At 46.2% G+C, this 20,334-nt stretch overlaps 1 protein-coding gene across 1 annotated transcript in view; it reads right to left on the bottom strand.

Annotated features, from left to right (window-relative positions):
* The window catches only part of LOC144693647 (anoctamin-7-like), a 150,722-nt gene extending 135,203 nt beyond the window's left edge, over positions 1-15,519 (bottom strand). The window contains exon 1 of the mRNA XM_078563499.1: positions 15,441-15,519. The gene's annotated coding sequence lies outside the window, so the exon portion shown is untranslated. The remainder of the gene's footprint in view (positions 1-15,440) is intronic.
* Between the last annotated feature and the right edge of the window lie 4,815 nt (positions 15,520-20,334).

Genomic DNA, 20,334 nt, shown 5'->3' with positions numbered 1-20,334 from the left:
GCAGTCCTGCATTTCGCTTCACAGCATCCTCACCCCCCCTGTGCAAGAATAAAGTTACTGAAGTGCTTGTCACAGGCGATTGTTTCATGGTGACAGGCTCAGGAGTGCATTCCTTCAAAGTATCATCGCCCTCAACAGTATTCAATATTGATTTGAGTATGCTACACTTCCAGAGAATTCCTGCACTTCCTACCTTTTCCTACCCTTGGTGGGTTAACCACCACTCCTGGGATCTGTGATTCAGGAAGCACTCAGCCACCCGGATGCCCTGCCAGGAATCCAGCTGCTCCTGAAGTTCAGAAACCCTCAGCACAACTTCAACCAGGCGGAGGTGCTTCCTTCAAACATTGGGCCTCCAGGACGCATGATGAATCCTGAAGCTGCCACGTGGGCCACGAATTGCAGGCTCTGGGTCATTAGCTGTCCCTTCATTCCAATTAGAATCTTAAACTAAACATTTTAGATACAAGGTGATTATTTATAAAATTGCTGTTATCTAGGTCAAACTACACTGCACATACCCTCCATTATGTTGTGTGGCACTATACCACATTCTAAATGGGATAGATTCAGAACAGATCTAGCAGCTCAAAACTGGGCATCCATGAAATGCTGTAGGCCATCAGCAGCAGAATTGTATTCAATCCCTGACTTGTAGATGGTGGACAGGCTTTGGGGAGTCAGGTGGTGAGTTACTTGCCTCAGAATTCCCAGCTCTGACCTGCTCTTGTAGCCACAGTATTTATGTGGCTAGTCCAGTTCAGTTTCTGGTCAATGGTAACCCCCAGGATGTTGATAATGGGGGATTCAGTGATGATAATGCCATTGAATGTCAAGAAGAGATGGTTGGGTTTTCTCTTTTTGGAGATGATCATTGCCTGGGACTTGCATGCCATGAATGTTATTTACCACTTATCAGCCCAAGCCTGGACACTGACAAGGTCTTGTTTCATTTGAACAAGGAAGGCTACTTACTGATGAAGAAGCTGAAGATTGTTAAGCCTAGGACACTATCCTGAGGAACTCCTGCAGTGATGTCCTGGAGCTGAGATGACTGACCTCCAACATCCACAACCCTCTTACTTTGTGCTAGGTATGACTCATACCAGTGGAGAATTTTCCCCCGATTCCCAATGATTCCAGTTTTGCTAGGGCTCCTTGATGCCACACTCGGTCAAATGCTGCCTTGATGTCAAGGGCAGTCACTCTCACCTCAATGTTTGGACCAAGGCTGTAATGAAATCAGTTGCTGAGTAACCCTGGTGGAACTCAAACTAAGAGTCAGTGAGCAGGATATTGTTGAGTAAGTGCCACTTGATAGCACTGTCGATGACACCTTCCATTACTTTACTGATGATAGAGAGTAGATTAATGGGGCGGTAATTGGCTGGTTTGGATTTGTCCTGCTTTTTGTGTACAGGAAATACCTGGGAAATTTTCTACTTTGTCAGCTAGGTGCCAGTGTTGTAGCTGTACTGGAATAGCTTGGCTAGGGGCGTGGCAAGTTCTAGAGCACAAATCTTTAGTACTATTGCCAGAATGTTGTCAGGGCCCATAGCCTTTGCAGTGTCCAGTGCCTTCAGCCTTGTTATCACGTGGAGTGAATCGAATTGGCTGAGGCTGGCGTCTATGATGCTGAGATCTCAGGAGGAGGACGAGATGGATCATCCACTCGGTACTTCTGGCTGAAGATTGTTGCAAATGCTTCAGCCTTATCTTTTGCACTGATGTGCTGGGCTCCTCCATCATTGAGGATGGGGATATTTGTGGAGCCTCCTCCTCCAGCGAGTTGTTTAATTGTCCACCAGCATTCATGACTGGATGTGGCAGGAATGCAGAGCTTAGATCTGATCCATTGGTTGTAGGATCGCTTAGCTCTGTCTATCACTTGTTGCTTATGCTGTTTGGCACACAAGTATTCCTGTGTTATAGCTTCACCAGGTTGAAACCTAATTTTTTAGGTATGCCTGGTGCTGCCCCTGGCATTCCCTCCTGCACTCTTCATTAAACCAGTGTTGATCCCCGGCTTAATGGTAATTGAGCGGGGGATATGCTGGGCCATGAGGTTACAGATTGTGTTCGAGTACAGTTCTGCTGCTGCTGATGGCCCACAGTGCCTCATACGTGCCCAGCTTTGAGTTGCTAGATCTGTTTGAAATCCATCCCATTTAGCACGGTGGTAGTGCCACACAACACAATGAAGGGAAGATGGAACATCGTCTTCACAAGGACTGAGCGGTGATCACTCCTACCAATACTGAAATAGACAGACGCATCTGTGACAAGTAGATTGGTGAGGATGAGGCCAAGTAGGATTTTCCCTCTTGTTGGTTCCCTCACCACCTGCCGCAGACCCAGTCTAGCAGCATGTCATTTAGGACTTGGCCAACTCGGTCAATAGTGGTGCTACCGAGCCACTCTTGGTGATGGACATTCAAGTCTCCCACCCAGAGTATATTCTGTGCCCTTGTCACCCTCAGTGTTTCCTCCAAGTTGTGTTCAACATGGAGGAGCAATGATTCATCAGCTGAGGGAGGGTGGTAGGCGGTAATCAGTAGGAGGTTTCTTTGCCCATGTTTGACCTGATGCCATATGACACCAGGCCCCATGAAGTCGATGTTGAGGACTCCCAGGGCAACTCTCTCCCAACTGTATACCACTGTGCCACCACCTCTGCTGGGCCTGTCCTGCTGGTGGGACAGGACATACCCAGGGATGGTGATGGCGGTGTCTGGAACATTGCCTGTAAAGTGTGATTTGGTGACTATGACTATGTCAGGCTATTACTTGACTAGTGTTGGGACAGACCTCCCAATTTTAGCACAAGCCACGGGAGTTAATAGGGAGGACTTTGCAGGGTTGACAGGGAGGGGTATGCCGTTGTTGTTTCAGGTGAGTCAATGCCAGGCGGTCTGTCCAGTTTTATTCCTTTCTGATTTTGCTGTTGTGGTTTGGTACAACTGAATGGCTCGCTAGGCCAGTTCTGAGAGCAGTTAACAACCACATTGCTGTGGGTCAAGAGTCACATGTAGCCGAGACCCGGTAAGTGCAGTAGTAGGTCTGGTGCATAAAGGGTTAATGTGGGACTGAGTATAGTACCACCCACATAGTGATGTAAGAGCACATGACCCAGAGCTAGGATCAGTCTAGAGATGGACAGACCTAGGATGGAGTCAGTTCCATACTTGTACCCTCTACTCTACATATGTCTATAGTACTGAGCTGTTAATAAAGACTTCCTGTTAATATACTCAAGACTATGAAGCCTACTTCATGGTGTCTGAAGCAGGATTCTTCATGGTGGCAGCATCTGGATCAAAAACCCTTATCCTCACAAGAATGCAGAAAGCTAAGAAAAAGGACAACTTCTACGGACTCTGAACTGAAACAATCTGAAGCTACAGATGCAAAGACAATTCACCAGAAGGAAAAAGCTCCAAAGAGAGAAGAGCCTGGAAGCAAAAAGGTAGAAAGTATTGCTCCAGCATAAGACTCCACTGAATCTCCCTTGGAAGCCCAGCTTCAGCAAGCAGAGCTCACAGCCTGCAAGGGTGAGATACTTTTTTAAAATTCCAGGCCAGCCAGTCCTGAGAAACCCCGTTTCATTCATTCAGTCAGAAGCTCCGTTTGAAAGAAACCCATCGCTAATCCCAATCTCAGCTCTGAATCCCAACACATGGCCCCTGAGTTCAGCAAAGAAAATAAACTAAATTAATAATTAATTTCTTCCACCTTGGGTACCTTGCAAATGTCCAACTCCCTAAACAGCAAGTCCCCATACTGACTCGCAACACTATACCACTGATTAAATTAGGTCAGCATCCAGTTGACCCTTGTAGCTATTGCAGACCCTTCTTCTTCAGGCAAATGCGCGCCTCTGCCATTTTGGAAAGCCGGCCAAAAACCAGTAAGCACAGGAAGTTCCATTGTTCAGCAGTAACCAGCGACGCCATCTTGGATGCCTGTAATCGCTTAAAGTTTTTTTAAAATGCTGAAAATGGATCATAACTCCACACTTCCAGCTCTGCTGGGATTCACCCATGCCCAGACCAGTCACAGATTTGGAGTCTTTGGAGGAGAAGGTTTTTAAGATATAGCATTTCTACAGGTCTAATTAAAAAATCAGAAACAGAACAAGTCAATACGCTTCTTTACGCGATTGGGCCAATTGCAGATGACATCATTGCATGACACGCTATCGATGAGTCATCTGCCAAATTTGATGATGTTTTAAAATCCTTCAGTGTTTATTTCAAGCAAGATCCAATAAAATATTGGAGAGAGCAAAATTTAATAAGAGAGTCCAACTGCCTGTTGAACCTGTTAATTCCTTCAAAAACAATCTCTACAAGATGGCAGACGATGCGAATATGGAGATTTAAAGTCTGAACTCATCCGAGACAGAATCATGGTGGGTGTTGCAGGTGACTCACTCTCTGATCACCTACAAACTAAAGATGATCTTACCGTTGACAAGGTAACCCAGCTTGTTCGACTGTCTGAGCTACGTGAACAGCACAGGACAATTCTAAGGGGAGAGAACACTACTTGGGGCAGAAACCAAACCCTCAGTCCACCATATCAGGTCACAAAGATGCATGGCCCACCCAAGTCAGGATAAGCAGAAGCGCCCAGCAGAGCGACCTTGCCAGCGCTGCAGTGTGAAGCACCCGCACAGGAGAGATCAGTGTCCTGTCCAATGCTTCCACTACAATCGACAGGGACACTGGTAAACGGTGCAAATCAAAACCCCAGCACCACACAGACTGCCCAAAGGTGATCCCACGAGGTCGAGACGGAAACCCCTGAAGACACACAGCCATGCTTTTTGGGTGATATCAAAGAATGCGGCTCTTCGTTTTGGAATGCTGACATCCTGATAAATGGCCGTCTAACAAATTTTAAATCAGATTCAGATGCCAGTGTGACAGTCCTGTCAGGTGAGGAACCATGGCTCCAAGGCCTTTGGATTCAGAACAATGGACACTCCACTTTATGGAGCAGAGGGAGTCCAATTCCCGGTTGTCGACATGATCCTTGAACCACTGAGATTTGGCAACAAACAGATCTTTGAGCTGATGTACATTATCTGGAAACAGCCTTTCTCTCTTCTGAGCAGGGCCTGTGTAGCCCTAGATCTCCTCCAGACGACAGAAGACGTCAAGACTACCACTGTCGTTAGCCAGCTGGAACAGCATGGCCCTGAGTCCTCAAACAGTAAAGAGTATTCAGACTCAGATTTCACCTGTGATCTCTCTGCTCTTTTTGCAGAGCAGGTTTGCCCATCATCATTCCAGGCCATGGAAAGTTTCTATTGGTCAAACCAGCCTACAGCACATGAAATTACCACAGCACCTCCAGTAAGTGGTGCCAGAGAATGATCAACAGTCTGAGGAGCTGCCACCTCCAGCTACGATGATGGTACAGTTGGTAGACAACCACTGTGTATACATGGCAACTTCCAGCCAGCATGCCAGGACCACAAGGGATGCTGGAACCTGGTAGCAGTCTCGCACCATCAACAACAAAAACCAGAGGTGAGCATGCTACTCGATCCACTTCCTGCCACAAGAACCACCTTCCTCAGCCTCATAGAGCTTCCTGATGGCCCAAGCAGAAAAAGAAGAAACGGCACTGCCAAGGAGATGAATGCCATTTTCGTCCAACCCGCAAGAAATGATCAAAAGTAACAACAACCCTGCACCTCCAAACCAGCCAGACCAACCAGGTGTGGTTTAACATCAAGCAATGGAAGAAATGGATGAAACCTTGCCCAAACACCAATCCAACATCCAAGCCAACAACAAGAACCAGAACCACCAGAGCCCAGCACTCTCCCACCAGAATGGTGAATGAGATGTGGAAGGTTTATAAGGCCTCCAGACTGCCTGAACCTCTAACTTCAGGCAGCCCAAGTACAGCTCACCTAAAAAGATGCACCCATAGAAAGACAGAAACACCTGATCCTCACCAGCCATTGTGCCCCCTCCCCCCACAGCCCCCCAAACCCAGGAAAGAGTCAGGCTGTCTGATAGTGCTCTTGGCTCTAAGGTGCTGCACAGGCACATTCACCTTCCAGCCCAGCACTCTGCCCAGTAACCTTGCAGCATTCCCACTGAGAACAGCCTCGAGCATTATGTGTCCACGTTTGCAGTTCAGCGCTCTTTGTGCGTAGTCCTCTTGTCTCCAACTGTGGTTCTCTGCCTAAAGATGGGAGAGGGGTTAGGAGTTTAGGTTTGGAACAATTTGAAAGTTCACACAGGGCCTAAATATATCAACTAGTGAGCTTCCATTTCCGGCTGGCTGAAAGGTTTCATCATATGACCAACTCTCACTAACAGCCCCAGCCCCACACTTTTCTCATTGGCTGCCCAATCCTCGCAGCACACTGCCTTCCCAGCCAATTGGAAAGTGAATAGATTCATTACTCGAATGGATGATTCTTCATTCCTCAATGAACAGCCTTTTCATTCTTATAACCGATAACCAAAAATGGTGATTTTTTTTCGATGCCCCCTCAATGGTTTTTCTCCTGAGCTAATTTCAGGAGTATCCTGGAGATTAATCTCCAATTCCTGAAAACTTCAAGATGATCCAGAATGTTGCCAGCCCTATCAACCTAACAGGCATGTCCCCAGCGAACAACCAGAGAGTGTCAGACTCCATCACCCCTAGCTGTCAATGCCAGAGGTGTTGTCTGAATGTTTTTCTTTATTCGTTCACAGGATGTGGGCTTCGCTGGCTGGGCCAGCGTTTATTGCCCATCCCTAATTGCCCTTGAGAAGGTGGTGGTGAGCTGCCTTCTTGAACTGCTGCAGTCCATGTGGTGTAGGTACACCCACAGTGCTGTTAGGGAGGGAGTTCCAGGATTTTGACCCAGTGACAGTAAAGAAATGGTGATTTATTTCCAAGTCAGGATTGTGAGTGACTTGGAGGGGAACTTCCAGGTGCTGGTGTTCCCATGTGTCTGCTGCCCTTGTCCTTCTAGATGGTAGTGGTCGTGGGTTTGGAAGATGCTGTCAAAGGAGCCTTGGTGAATTCCTGCAGTGCATCTTGCAGATGGTACACACTGCTGCACTGAGCATCAGTGGTGGAGAGAGTGAATGTTTGTGGATGTGGTGCCAATCAAGCGGGTGCTTTGTTCTGGATGGTATCGAGCTTCTTGAGTGTTGTTGGAGCTGCACTCGTTCAGGCAAGTGGGGTATATTCCATCACATTTCTGACCTATGCCTTGTAGATGGTGGACAGGCTTTGGGGAGTCAGGAGGTGAGTTCTCGTTGTAGGATTCCTAGCCTCTGACCTGCTCTTGTAGCCACAGTATTTATATGGCTGGCCCAGTTAAGTTTCTGGTCAATGGTAACCTCCAGGATGTTGATAGTGGGGGATTCAATGGTGGTAATGCCATTGAATGTCAACGGGTGATGGCTAGATTCTCTCTTGTTGGAGATGGTCATTGCCTGGCACTTATGTGGCACGAATGTACTTGCCACTTAGTTCAAGCCTGGATATTGTCCAGGTCTTGCTGCATTTGGACATGGACTGCTTCAGTATCTGAGGAGTGGCGAATGGTGCTGAACATTGTGCGATCATCAGCGAACATCCCCACTTCTGACCTTATGATGGAAGGAAGGTCATTGATGAAGATGATTCTAAAATAATTTCTCTCGATATATTCTGTCCAGACCCTTCATGATTTTGAATGCCTCGATCAAATCAAGCTTCTCTTCCCCAAGGAGAACAGTCCTTCAATCTATCCACGTCACTGAAGTTCCGGGATGAGGATATGGAAGGATCTAGCTTGTGATTTCACTATGGGCAGTACCAGGATACCAGCACACAAAACTCTGTAGAAATACTCATTGACCCGCCCGTTCAGAAGAAAGCCTGCAGGTCACAACAAGGAAGGAAAGAGTAAAGACAATTGGATATTAACCAGCAGTAATGTAGTTTTTAAGTATTTTTTAACTCTTCAAGCACCAACAAATTGCAGCATTTATGAATTTTCCAATCGTGGCGATTTCACTGGAAGGGAATGGGAAAGCAGCTGGTGCCCCTGTGCCTTTGTTCTGTGTTGTTTAGCCAGCCGTCTCTTTCTCGCTGACTGTAATGGAAGCCCTGACCTTTGAGCTATGTGTGAATCCAAACCAGGCAAAGATCCTGATCTTTTATCCGGCACTCAGCCATCACATCATGAGAATATGTTTTATTCAGATAACAGGCAGAGATCTGGAATAAAGAGGAATGGTTCATGGTGCTTGGAGCACTGGCGCAGGAACAGAGACAAACAGGGAGCATTGTTTTTAAACACAGGTACTGACAGATCTGCTCCATTGAGCAGGAACTGAACACAGGGTAAAAGCAAAACCCTGCGGACACTGGAAATCTGAAACAAAAACAAAAATAGCTGGAAAAACTCAGTAGGTCTGACAGCATCTGCGGAGAGGAATACAGTTAACGTTTCGAGTCCGTATGACTCTTCATCAAAACTAAGAAATAAAGAAATGAGGTGGAATATAAGCTGGTTGAAGGGGGTGGGACAGGTAGAGCTGGATAGAGGGCCAGTGATAGGTGGAGGCAAAGAAGAAATTGCCAAAGATGTCATAGACAAAAGGACAAAGGGGTGTTGACAGTGGTGGTATTAGCTAAGGAATGTGCTAATGATGACATTAAGGGTAGAAAGCAGAACGAGCAAGTGACAGATAGCCCTAGTGGGGGTGGGGTGGGGTGGGAGGAAGGGATTGAAATAGGCTAAAAGGTAGAGATAAAACAATGAATGGAAATACATTTAAAAATAATGGAAATAGGTGGGAAAAGAAAAATATATATAAAAAAAATATATATATAAAAAATTATAAATTATTGGAAAAAGGGGGATCGGAATGGGGGTGGGGATGGAGGAGAGAGTTCATGATCTAAAGTTGTTGAACTCAATAATAAGTCTGGAAGGCTGCAAAGTGCCTAGTCGGAAGATGAGGTGCTGTTCCTCCAGTTTGCGTTGAGCTTCACTGGAACAATGCAGCAGGCCAAGGACGGACATGTGGGCATGAGAGCAGGGTGGAGTGTTGAAATGGCAAGCGACAGGGAGGTTTGGGTCATGCCTGCGGACAGACCGAAGGTGTTCCGCAAAGCAGTCACCCAGTCTGCGTTTGGTCTCTCCAATGTAGAGGAGACCAGATTGGGAGCAGCGAATGCAGTAGACTAAATTGAGGGAAGTGCAAGTGAAATGCACTTGAAAGGAGTGTTCGGGCCCTTGGACGGTGAGGAGGGAGGAAGTAAAGAGGTAGGTGTTGCACCTTCTTCGGTTGCACGGGAAGGTGCCGTGGGAGGTGGTTGAGATATAGGGGGTGATGGAGGAGTGGACCAGGGTGTCCTGGAGGGAATGATCCCTGCGGAATGCCGCCGGGGGGGGGGTGAATGGAAGATGTGTTTGGTGGTGGCATCATGCTGGAGTTGGCGGAAATGGCGGAGGATGATCCTTTGAATGCGGAGGCTGGTGGGGTGATAAGTGAGGACAAGGGGGACCCTATCATGGTTCTGGGAGGGAGAGGAAGGTGTGAGGGCGGATGCGCCGGAGATGGGCCAGACACGGTTGAGGGCCCTGTCAACTACCGTAGGTGGAAAACCTCGGTTACAGAAGAAGGAAGACATGTCAGAGGAACTGTTTTTGAAGGTGGCATCATCAGAACAGATGCGACGGAGGCGAAGGAACTGAGAGAATGGGATGGAGTCCTTACAGGAAGCGGGGTATGAGGAGCTGTAGTCAAGGTAGCTGTGGGAGTCGGTAGGCATGTAATAGATATTGGTGGACAGTCTATCACCAGAAATTGAGACAGAGAGGTCAAGGAAGGGAAGGGAAGTATCAGAGGTGGACCATGTGAAAATGATAGAGGGGTGGAAATTGGAAGCAAAATGAATAAATTTTTCCAGGTCCAGACGAGAGCATGAAGCAGCACCGAAGCAATCATCGATATACCGGAGAAAGGGTTGTGGGAGGGGACCGGAGTAGGACTGGAACAAGGGATGTTCCACATACCCCATAAAGAGACAGGCATAGCTGGGGCCCATGCGGGTACCCATAGCCACACCTTTTATTTGGAAGAAGTGAGAGGAGTTTAAGGAGAAATTGCTCAGTGAGAGAACAAGTTCAGCCAGACGGAGGAGAGTAGTGGTGGATGGGGATTGTTCGTGCCTCTAAGGAAGAAGCTAAGGGCCCTTAGACCATCCTGGTGGAGGATGGAAGTGTAGAGGGATTGGACATCCATGGTGAAGAGGAGGTGGTTGGGGCCAGGGAACTGGAAATTGTTGATATGATGTAGGGTGTCAGAGGAATTGCAGATGTAGGTGGGAAGAGACTGGACAAGGGGAGAGAGAATGGAGTCAAGATAGCAAGAAATGAGTTCCATGGGGCAGGAACAGGCTGACACGATCAGTCTGCCGGGACAGTCCTGTTTGTGGATTTTGGGTAGGAGGTAGAAGCGGGCCGTCCAAGGCTGGGAGACTATGAGGTTGGAAACTGTGGAGGGAAGATCTCCAGAGGAGATGAGGTCAGTGACAGTCCTAGAAACAATGGCTTGATGTTCAGTGGTGGGGTCATGGTCCAGGGGGAGGTAGGAGGAAGTGTCTGTGAGTTGACTCTCAGCCTCTGCAAGGTAGAGGTCAGTGCGCCAGACAACAACAGCACCACCCTTGTCAGCAGGTTTGATGACAATGTCAGCGTTGGACCTGAGAGAATGGAGTGCAGTGAGTTCAGAGAGAGACAGATTAGAATGGGTGAGAGGAGCAGAGAAATTGAGACGGCTAATGTCACGCCGACAGTTCTCAATGAAAAGATCAAGAGCAGGTAAGAATCCAGAGGGAGGGGTCCAGGTGGAGGGAGAATATTGGAGGTGGGTAAAAGGATCCGTTGAATGGGGAGAGGACACCTGCCCAAAGAAGTGAGCACGGAGACAAAGGCGGCGGAAGAAGAGTTCAGCATCATGCCGAGCCCGAAATTCATTGCGATGAGGGCGTAAGGGTATGAAACTGAGTCCTTTGCTGAGCACTGAACGTTCAGCATCAGAGAGGGGAAGGTCAGGGGGTATGGTGAATACATGGCCGGGGCTGGGATTGGAAGACAGGATGGGGACAGAGGGATGGGCAGGGGTGGAGGGTCCTGGATGGGCATTGGTGTCGATGAGTTGTTGGAGCTTGTGCTCCTTTGCACCTGAAAGAAAAAGACAAGGTTTCTTGTTGAGGCGTCGGATGAGATGAAGAATAAAATGAAACTGGGGGCAAGGACAGCTTAGAGATAGGGTGCATCAGTGCTGCTGGAGGGAGAGATCGAGTGTGTTCATATGGCGGAGCATGGCACTGAGCGTGGATCTCACGATGCAACGAGAACAGCAGTCCGAGGAACGTTGTACGTCCCGGAGATACCTGTAATCCTGGGTGGGTTCGAAACATGAGGGATGGAACTTCAGTTGAAATCCACGTGGGGTAAGTCGGAGACGGAGACAGTCACTGAGAAAGGAAATATGGCTGTGAAAGCGGGTTTTAGTAAACACCTTGTCAAACACCAGGAGAGAAATGGAAAGCAATGAAAGTGAACAGGGCAAAAGAGAGAGACGGAAATCCTGATGGAGAGAAGAACAATACTTCTTCAAGGTAGGCATTCCTTGAAGAGAAGTGGCAGTCAATTAAGCACTAAGATAAAAGCAAAACACTGCGGATGATGGAAATCTGAAACAAAAACAAAAATACCTAGAAAAACTCAGCAGGTCTGACAGCAACTGCAGAGAGGAATACAGTTAACATTTTGAATCCGTATGTCTCTTCATCAGAACTAAGAAATAAAGAAATGAGGTGGAACATAAGCTGGTTAAAGGGGTAGGGGACAGGTAGAGCTGGAGAGAGGGCCAGTGATAGGTGGAGGCAAAGAAGAGATTGCCAAAGATGTCATAGACAAAAGGACAAAGGGGTGTTGACGGTGGTGATATTAGCTGAGGAATGTGCTAATGATGACATTAAGGGTAGAAAGCAGGACGAGTGAGGTACAGATAGCCCTAGTGGAGCTGGGGTGGGGGGAAAGGGATCGAAATAGGCTAAAAGGTAGAGATAAAACAATGGATAGAAATACATTTAAAAATAATGGAAACAGGTGGGAAAAGAAAAATATATATTAAAAAAATATATATAAAAAATTATAAATTATTGGAAAAAGGGGGATCGGACAGTGGGTGGGGATGGAGGAGAGAGTTCATGATCTAAAGTTGTTCAACTCAATGTTAAGTCTGGAAGGCTGCAAAGTGCCTAGTTGGAAGATGAGGTGCTGTTCCTCCAGTTTGCATTGAGCTTCACTGGAACATTGCAGCAGGCCAAGGATGGACATGGGGGCATGACACAGGGTATCAGCTCCTCCCATTACAAATTATGTTCTTCAGAAGCAGTAATCCAGTGCCACACTCCACAGGGACAGAGTGTTACTGTAGTAATCCAGTGCCACACTCCACAGGGACAGAGTGTTCCTGCAGTAATCCAGTGCCACACTCCACAGGGACAGAGTGTTCCTGTAGTAATCCAGTCCCACACTCCACAGGAGCACAGTGTTACTGCAGTAATCCAATGCCACACTCCACATGTACAGAGTATTACTGCAGTAATCCAGTGCCACTCTCCACAGGGACACAGGGCTACTGCAATAATCCAGCGCCACACTCCACAGGGACACAGGGCTACTGCAGTAATCCAGCGCCACACTCCACAGGGACACAGGGCTACTGCAGTAATCCAGTGCCACTCTCCACAGGAACACAGGGCTACTGCAGTAATCCAGCGCCACACTCCACAGGGGCACAGTGTTACTGCAGTAATCCAATGCCACACTCCACATGTACAGAGTATTACTGCAGTAATCCAGTGCCATACTCCACAGGGACACAGTATTACTGCAGTAATCCAGTCCCACACTCCACATGGACAGAGTGTTCCTGTAGTAATCCAGTCCCACACTCCAAAGGGATGATGTATTAGTACAATAAATCAGTCCTACACTCGAGGCAGTTCAATGTGTTACTGTAGTAATCCAGATACACAGTCCGCAGGACACCCAATGACAATTAGGGATGGGCAATAAATGCTGGCTTAGCCAGCAAAGTGCACATCTCACAAATGAATAAAAAAACATGCATTATCTTAATAATTATATTTAACACTCATTGGAAATAAGATAGAAAAAACTCAATTTATATCTTTCTTTAATCTTCCCTGTTCGAATCAAAAAGTGCTATGTTTCAATTTTTTCTTCCTAATTAGTCTCTGATTTCGGGCATTATTCAGTGAAACTTGGCAGGGCCCTTTCTCATGGCTCTAACATCCTTCCTGCCATTCCATAATAACTGGTCTTGCTGGTGATTATGCTCCACATCAGCCTCCTCCCGTCCTACCTGCTCTAACACTATCAGCATATCTTTTTATTCCTCCTCCGTCATATGTTTATCTGGCTCACCCTTAACCGCATCTGTGTTATTTGCCTCAGGTGGCATGGTTTTTTTTTTACGTTAACTCCATCCACTTGCTTTTATTCTGTAAGGCAATGTATTCGTTATTTTCTTTTAATGTATTAATCACATATTAAGCATGTAACTGTTTCTTTATTCCTTATATATTGATTAATGTAGACCGGTTGTGGTGTAACCCTGGGTGTGGAGTCTGTCTCATGGTGGTAATATGGAATATCAAGGTATAAGAAGAACCCAGACCAAAGGTATCCGAAGAACTGAATGGACTGCACTGTGGGCTCAAAACGCAAAGCATGATGCTTAATTTAGTCAAGTGAAAACTTGCTAGAATCAGCAAGTTCTGTAAAATGACTTAACCCATAAGAGGACTCGTACCAGGGAAGATAAATGGACTAAGCTTTGTTAAGGGGCAATAAACATGCTGCCTTCTCCCAGCTCTGGAGATTGATAACGGTGTTGGAGATAACAAAGCGGAGCCAAGCTGGCTCTGGTACCTCAAATGTGACTTTCAAAAGGGGCCTAACCAGGGTACATCTGGAGAAGGCATGGCGATGTACAGTGATGTAATTAAAATCCAATTAAATGGACTAAAAGCAGGTTTTACCTTAAATGGCACAAGGCCATAGCAAAGAAAAGTTACAAAGAAAGAGCCCACAGGACCATCTGGGCTGCAGTGACTAGTGCAATTTGATGGATTGACCACCGAGATGGGCTCCAGCTTGCAGGGAAGCTGAACAACCGGTATTATCGTGACTATGTACTGTTGCTTAGTGATTTAATAAAGGTGTATCACCATTGATGCAACCTCATTCAAATTGTTGTGTGTTATTGATATCCAGAGTAGAGACAAGAACCAATAGACCCAGGTAGAGGGTCTTACAGTTCAGTAATCCTCAACACCCTAGGCCAATAAAAATCTATCAATCTTGGTTTTGAAATTTCCAATTGACGTGTAACCTCAGCTGTTTCTTTTCAGAGTAAATGCTCCAGATTTCCACAACCCTTTGTATGAAGAAGTGCTTCCTGACATCCTCCCTGATGGGTCCAGCTCTATGTCCCCTTGTTCTGGACTCCACCCCACCAGGGGAAACAGTTTCTCTCTCAGCCCCTGTAAACTTCATTAAGCATCTGAAAAGTCTGAATTAAAATCACCTCTTAATCTTCGATATTCTATGGAACCTGCCCTGGTAATTTAACCCTTTCAGCCCCAGTATGATTCTGATGAATCTGCTCTACCCCTGCTCCAAAATCAAGATCTGCTTCGTGAACTCTTAAGTCAGCGTCCCCCTGTCCACATGCTGCCCCACCATGTCTGCTTGGATGGTGATGTAGAAACACGTGGGATCCCTCCTGCCACACCAACAATGACATTCCTAAACCTGGGCACCAGGCAAAATGCGAAACCTGACGCTGCAACATGGTACATATTGGAGCCCAGTGTTTTTGGTGTGGGCACACGAGAACCCGGGTCCCATACCAACAGCATTTTATAGACCAATACTCTCCCTCTCCTGAATTCAACACCACCAACACCCCCGCCTCCCTCCCCACCACCCACCCATACGGGCCAGATAAATAGAGGACTCAGTAACACTTGTATTTAAGTCAGTAAATAAAGTCATCCGTATTCTGCTCCTCCTTGTGCAAACAATCCAGCTCACATCCTGCTCCGTCCTCAGTTTATTGATGACACTCAGCAATAAGAGTTTTGAGACCTGACAGGTTCATCCTGCGAACGTCGAGATTCCAACTCGGTGCAAAAACCTAGTCTAGTGCATTAGAAATTGAACTTTGCATAACTCACCAACCAGTGGCATCACTGTTCCCTGTTTCAATATTTAAACTAATTCTTAGGGGTTTCTTCAGCTCCCCCAAAAAAAAACTCCTTGCTGCTAAAAACAGCTCCCACCCTCCGCCGGTGGACTGTTGGCCGATGATCCCTACCTTGTCAGGTCAAGCGATGCTGCTGCTGACCGCTGGACTTCAGCAAGGTGCTCGGAACCCGCTGCTCAGCGAGTGCAACATTGGTCAATGCCACCAGCTGTGCTCTGGACTGATGCTATGTCACACACAAGCACACACACACCACACACACTGTGAGCAAGTGTCTGTCTGCCAGGACTTATCGGCAGTGTTGGAGCAACTCTTTCTGTTCAACAGTGCACCCTCCTGGTGTTTATATGGAGCACAGGGAAGCAAAGAGGGTCCAATAATAACAAAAACAAAAATAAAAATGCCTGGGCAAACTCAGCAGGTCTGACAGCATCTGCAGCAGATGTGTTTTGGATTTCCAGCATCCGCAGTTTTTTGCTTTTATCTTAAGAGTTCAATAATAGGTCGGCCTGAAGGACCCTCACCCATGGCAGCTTCACTGTCACTCTCGCACCTTCACAAGTCAGGCGTGGCTCAGGGGTCAGATTCAGGTATTAAGAAAGAAGACACAAAATGGTACAGCAAAGAAAGTTAGGAATGCGCAAGATGCCAGGTTTAGGGAGATACAGAGATTTGAGTCCAAAACAAAAACAGAATTACCTGGAAAAACTCAGCAGGTCTGGCAGCATCGGCGGAGAAGAAAAGAGTTGACGTTTCAAGAGTCTTCATGATTTGAGTGCTGTAGGGCTGGAGGAAGTTACAGAATTAGGGAAACGTGAGGCCACGAATAGAATTTGAAAACAAGATGAGACTCTTAAATTTAAGACTGGATTTTGGATGAGCTGAAGTGATTGACGGTGAGGGTGTGGGGGGTTAAGGGGTGCTCTAATTAAGGCATTGAAGAAATTTTAAGGAGACAATGGCAGACAGAAACTATTTTATCTGTTGGAGGGAGGGTGAAGTCTAGAACAAGGAAGCTTAACTTTAAAATTAGAGCTAGTCTGTTCAGGGTGAGGTCAAAGATCATAAGAAATAGGAGCAGGAGTGGGCCCTTGGGTTGATCTGATTCCTTAACTCCACTTTCTTGCCAGACCCCAAAACCCTTGACTCCCTGGGAGATCAAAAATCTGTCTACCTCAGCCTTGAATATATTCAATGACCCAGCCTCTACTGCTGTCTATGGGAAAGGAATTCCAAAAATTAACAACCCTCTGAGAAAAGAAATTTCTCATCTACATACACATGAACATACAAAATAGGAGCAGAACTTGGCCATTTGGCCCCTTGAGCCTGCTCTGCTATTCAATAAGATCATAGCTGATCTGTTTGTGTTTTGAATTCCACATTCCTATCTACCCCCAATAACCTTCGATTCCCTTGCTTAGCAAGAATCTATCTACTTCCGTCTTAAAAATATTCAATGACCCCACCTCCACCGCCTCCTGAGGCAGAGAGTTCCAAAGTCGCACAACCCTCTGAGATAAAAAAATCTACTCATCTCTGTCCTAAAAGGATGACCCCTAATTTTAAAACAGTGCCCTTAGTTCTGGACTCACCCACAAGAGGAAACACCCTTTCCACGTCCACCTTGTCAATACCGTCCAGGATCTTATATACTTCAATCAAGTCACCCCTCACTCTTCTAAACTCCAGTGGAAACAAGCCCAGTCTGTCTAACCTTTCCTCATAAGACAACCCACTCATTCCAGATATCAATCTAATAAACCACCTCTGAACTGCGTCCAATGCATATTCATCCTTCCTCAAATAAGGAGACCAAAACTGCACATAGTATTCAAGATGTTGTCTCACCATTGCCCCGTATAACTGAAGCATAACATCCTTACTTTTATGTTCAATTCCTCTCAAAATAAAGGATAGCATTCCATTAGCCTTAATTACTTGCTTTACCTGCACACTAACTTTTTGTGCCTCATGTACTAGAACACCTAGATCCCTCTGCATCTCAGAATTCTGCAGTCGTTCTCTGTTTTAGTAACACTCTGCTTTTTTATTCTTCCTGCCAAAGTGAACAACTTCACATTTTCCCACATTATACTCCATCTGCCAGATTTTTGCCCACGCACTCAACCTATCTACATCTGTCTGCAACCTCCTTATGTCCTCTTCACAACATGCTTTCCTACCTATCCTTGTGTCATCGGCAAATTTAGCTACCATATCTTCACACTCAGAATCACAGAATCACACAGTGCAGAAGAGGCCCTTCGGCCCATCAAGTCTGCACCGACATGTGAGAAACACCTGACCTACCTACCTAATCCCATTTACCAGCACTTGGCCCATAGCCTTGAATGTTATAACGTGCCAAGTGCTCATCCAGGTGCTTTTTAAAGGATGTGAGGCAACCCACCTCCACCACCCTCCCAGGCAGTGCATTCCAGACCGTCACCACCCTCTGGGTAAAAAAGTTTTCCTCACGTCCCCACTAAACCTCCTGCCCCTCACCTTGAACTTATGTCTCCTCGTGACTGACCCTTCAACTTAGGGGAACAGCTGCTCCCTATCCACCCTGTCCATGCCCCTCATAATCTTGTGCACCTCGATCAGGTTGCCCCTCAGTCTTCTCTGCTCCAACGAAAACAACCCAAGAATATCCAACCTCTCTTCATAACTTAAATGTTTCATCCCAGGCAACATCCTGGTGAATCTCCTCTGCACCCCCTCCAATGCAATCACATCCTTCCTATAATGTGGCGACCAGAACTGCACATAGTACTCCAGCTGTGGCCTCACCAAGGTTCTATACAACTCCAACATGATCTCCCTACTTTTGTAATCTATGCCTCGATTGATAAAGGCAAGTGTCCCATATGCCTTTTTCACCACCCCACTAACACGCCCCTTCGCCTTCAGAGATCTATGGACACACGCGCCAAAGTCCCTTTGTTCCTCAGAACTTCCTAGTGTCATGCCATTCATTGAATACTTCCTTGTCAAATTACTCCTTCCAAAGTGTATCACCTCGCACTTTTCATGGTTAAATTCCATCTGCCACTTATCTGCCCATTTGACCATCCCGTCTATATCTTCCTGTAGTCCAAGGCACTCAACCTCATTGTTAACCACCCGGCCAATCTTTGTGCCATCCGCAAACTTACTAATCCTACCCCCCACATAGTCATCTAGGTCGTTTATATAAATGACAAATAATAGGGGACCCAGCAGAGATCCCTGTGGTACGCCACTGGACACTGGCTTCCAGTCACTAAAGCATCCTTCTGTCATCACCCTCTGTCTCCTGCAACTAAGCCAATTTTGAATCCACCTTATCAAATTACCCTGTATCCCATGTGCATTTGCCTTCTTTATAAGTCTCCCATGTGGGACCTTATCAAAGGCTTTGCTGAAATCCATATAAACTAAATCAACTACACTACCCTCATCTACATACCTGGTCACCTCCTCAAAAAAAACGTGCTATCCACAATGCTTTCAGACTTCCAGGCTTCCCACATGGAGCACAAGGAGCACGACATAGCTTTGAGCTCTCCTGCCATGACGTATCCCTTTAAATTAAGCTTGTAAATCAATTACTCTAGGGCTCTTCTTTCCTGATCTTTGTTACTATAGAATATACAAACTATAAACCACAAAAAGACCTTAAACTATAAGCGATTAAAGTAGTAAATACTTACCTGACCTTGCCCACTACTTACCAGTCATTCCTTTCCTTTGTAGCCTCTACTGCTGCAGCAGGGCAAGACCACGCTCTGAAGATTTAAGAAGTTGGATAGCAAAGAAAAAATGCAAAGAGCACCTCTTCCTCTATGCGCTGAATTCCCACTGTGCACCAAACTGCCAATACCCAAACTCATTCTGGCTGTGTCTCACTCAGGATGAGCTCTCTCCCCTGTTCATGTGCAAGCACTCCCCTCAGCTAAATCATTGATATAAATTGCAAAAAGTTGAGGCCCCAGCACAGACCCCTGTGGGACTCCACTCGTCACATCCTGCCAGTCAGAAAAAGACCTATTTATGCATACTCTCTGCTTTCTTCCAGTCAGACAATCCTCTATCTAGGCTAATATGTTACCCCCTACACCATGAGCTTTTATTTTCCACAATAACCTTTGATGTGTCACCTTATTAAATGCCTTCTGGAAATCCAAGTACAGCATGTCTACAGGCTCCCCTTTATCCACTGTGCATGTTTCAAAGAACTCCAATAAATTGGTTAAACATGATTCAACACAATGTCTTAAATGGGAGACCCAGAATCACAGAATTGTTTCAGCCCATCATGTCGGCACCAGCTCTCCAAATGGGTTTCAGTAGATGAACTGTGAGAAGAGCAATGGTAGACCATGTTACAGAGTTGGAAGTAGGCACAATTGGTGATATATAGGATATAGAGTTGGAATATACCAAGGATACCCCTGTTTCTAAATTCCAATAGAGCCATAGGATGATTCAGAAAGAGGCCATTCATCCCAGCATGCCTGTGCTGGCCCTTTGAACAATCTATTCCAGGAGTCCCAATCCCCAGTTCTTTCCCCACAGACCGGTAATATTTTTCCTTTCATGTTTTTATTCAATTCTCTCTTGAATGTTACTTTCCAATCTGCTTTTGCCACCCTTTCAGGTAGAACATTCATGTTCACACTGATAAGCTGCATAAAAAAAGTTTCCTCATATTGCCTCTAGCTCTTTTGCCAATCACCTTAAATCTGTGTCCTCTAGTTGCTGACCCTTCTGCCACTGGAAACAGTTTCTCCTTATCTACTCTGTTAAAGCCCTTCATGATTTTGAACACTGTTGTTAAATCTCCTAACCTCCTCTGCTCTAAGGAAAATAACCCCATCTTTTCCGGTCTCTCCACATTACTGAAGTCATTCATCTCTGTACCATTCAGGCAAATTTCCACTTCATCCTCTCTAAGGCATCCTTTTTAAAGTGCAACATCCAGAATTGAATGCAACACTCCAGTTTTTTAAAGGTTTAG

Source organism: Cetorhinus maximus, chromosome 19 (genome assembly GCF_964194155.1).
Source record: "Cetorhinus maximus chromosome 19, sCetMax3.hap1.1, whole genome shotgun sequence".
Classification (NCBI taxonomy): domain Eukaryota; kingdom Metazoa; phylum Chordata; class Chondrichthyes; order Lamniformes; family Cetorhinidae; genus Cetorhinus; species Cetorhinus maximus.
Note: the sequence above shows the minus strand (reverse complement) of the source record. Positions and strands in the feature narration are given on the sequence as shown.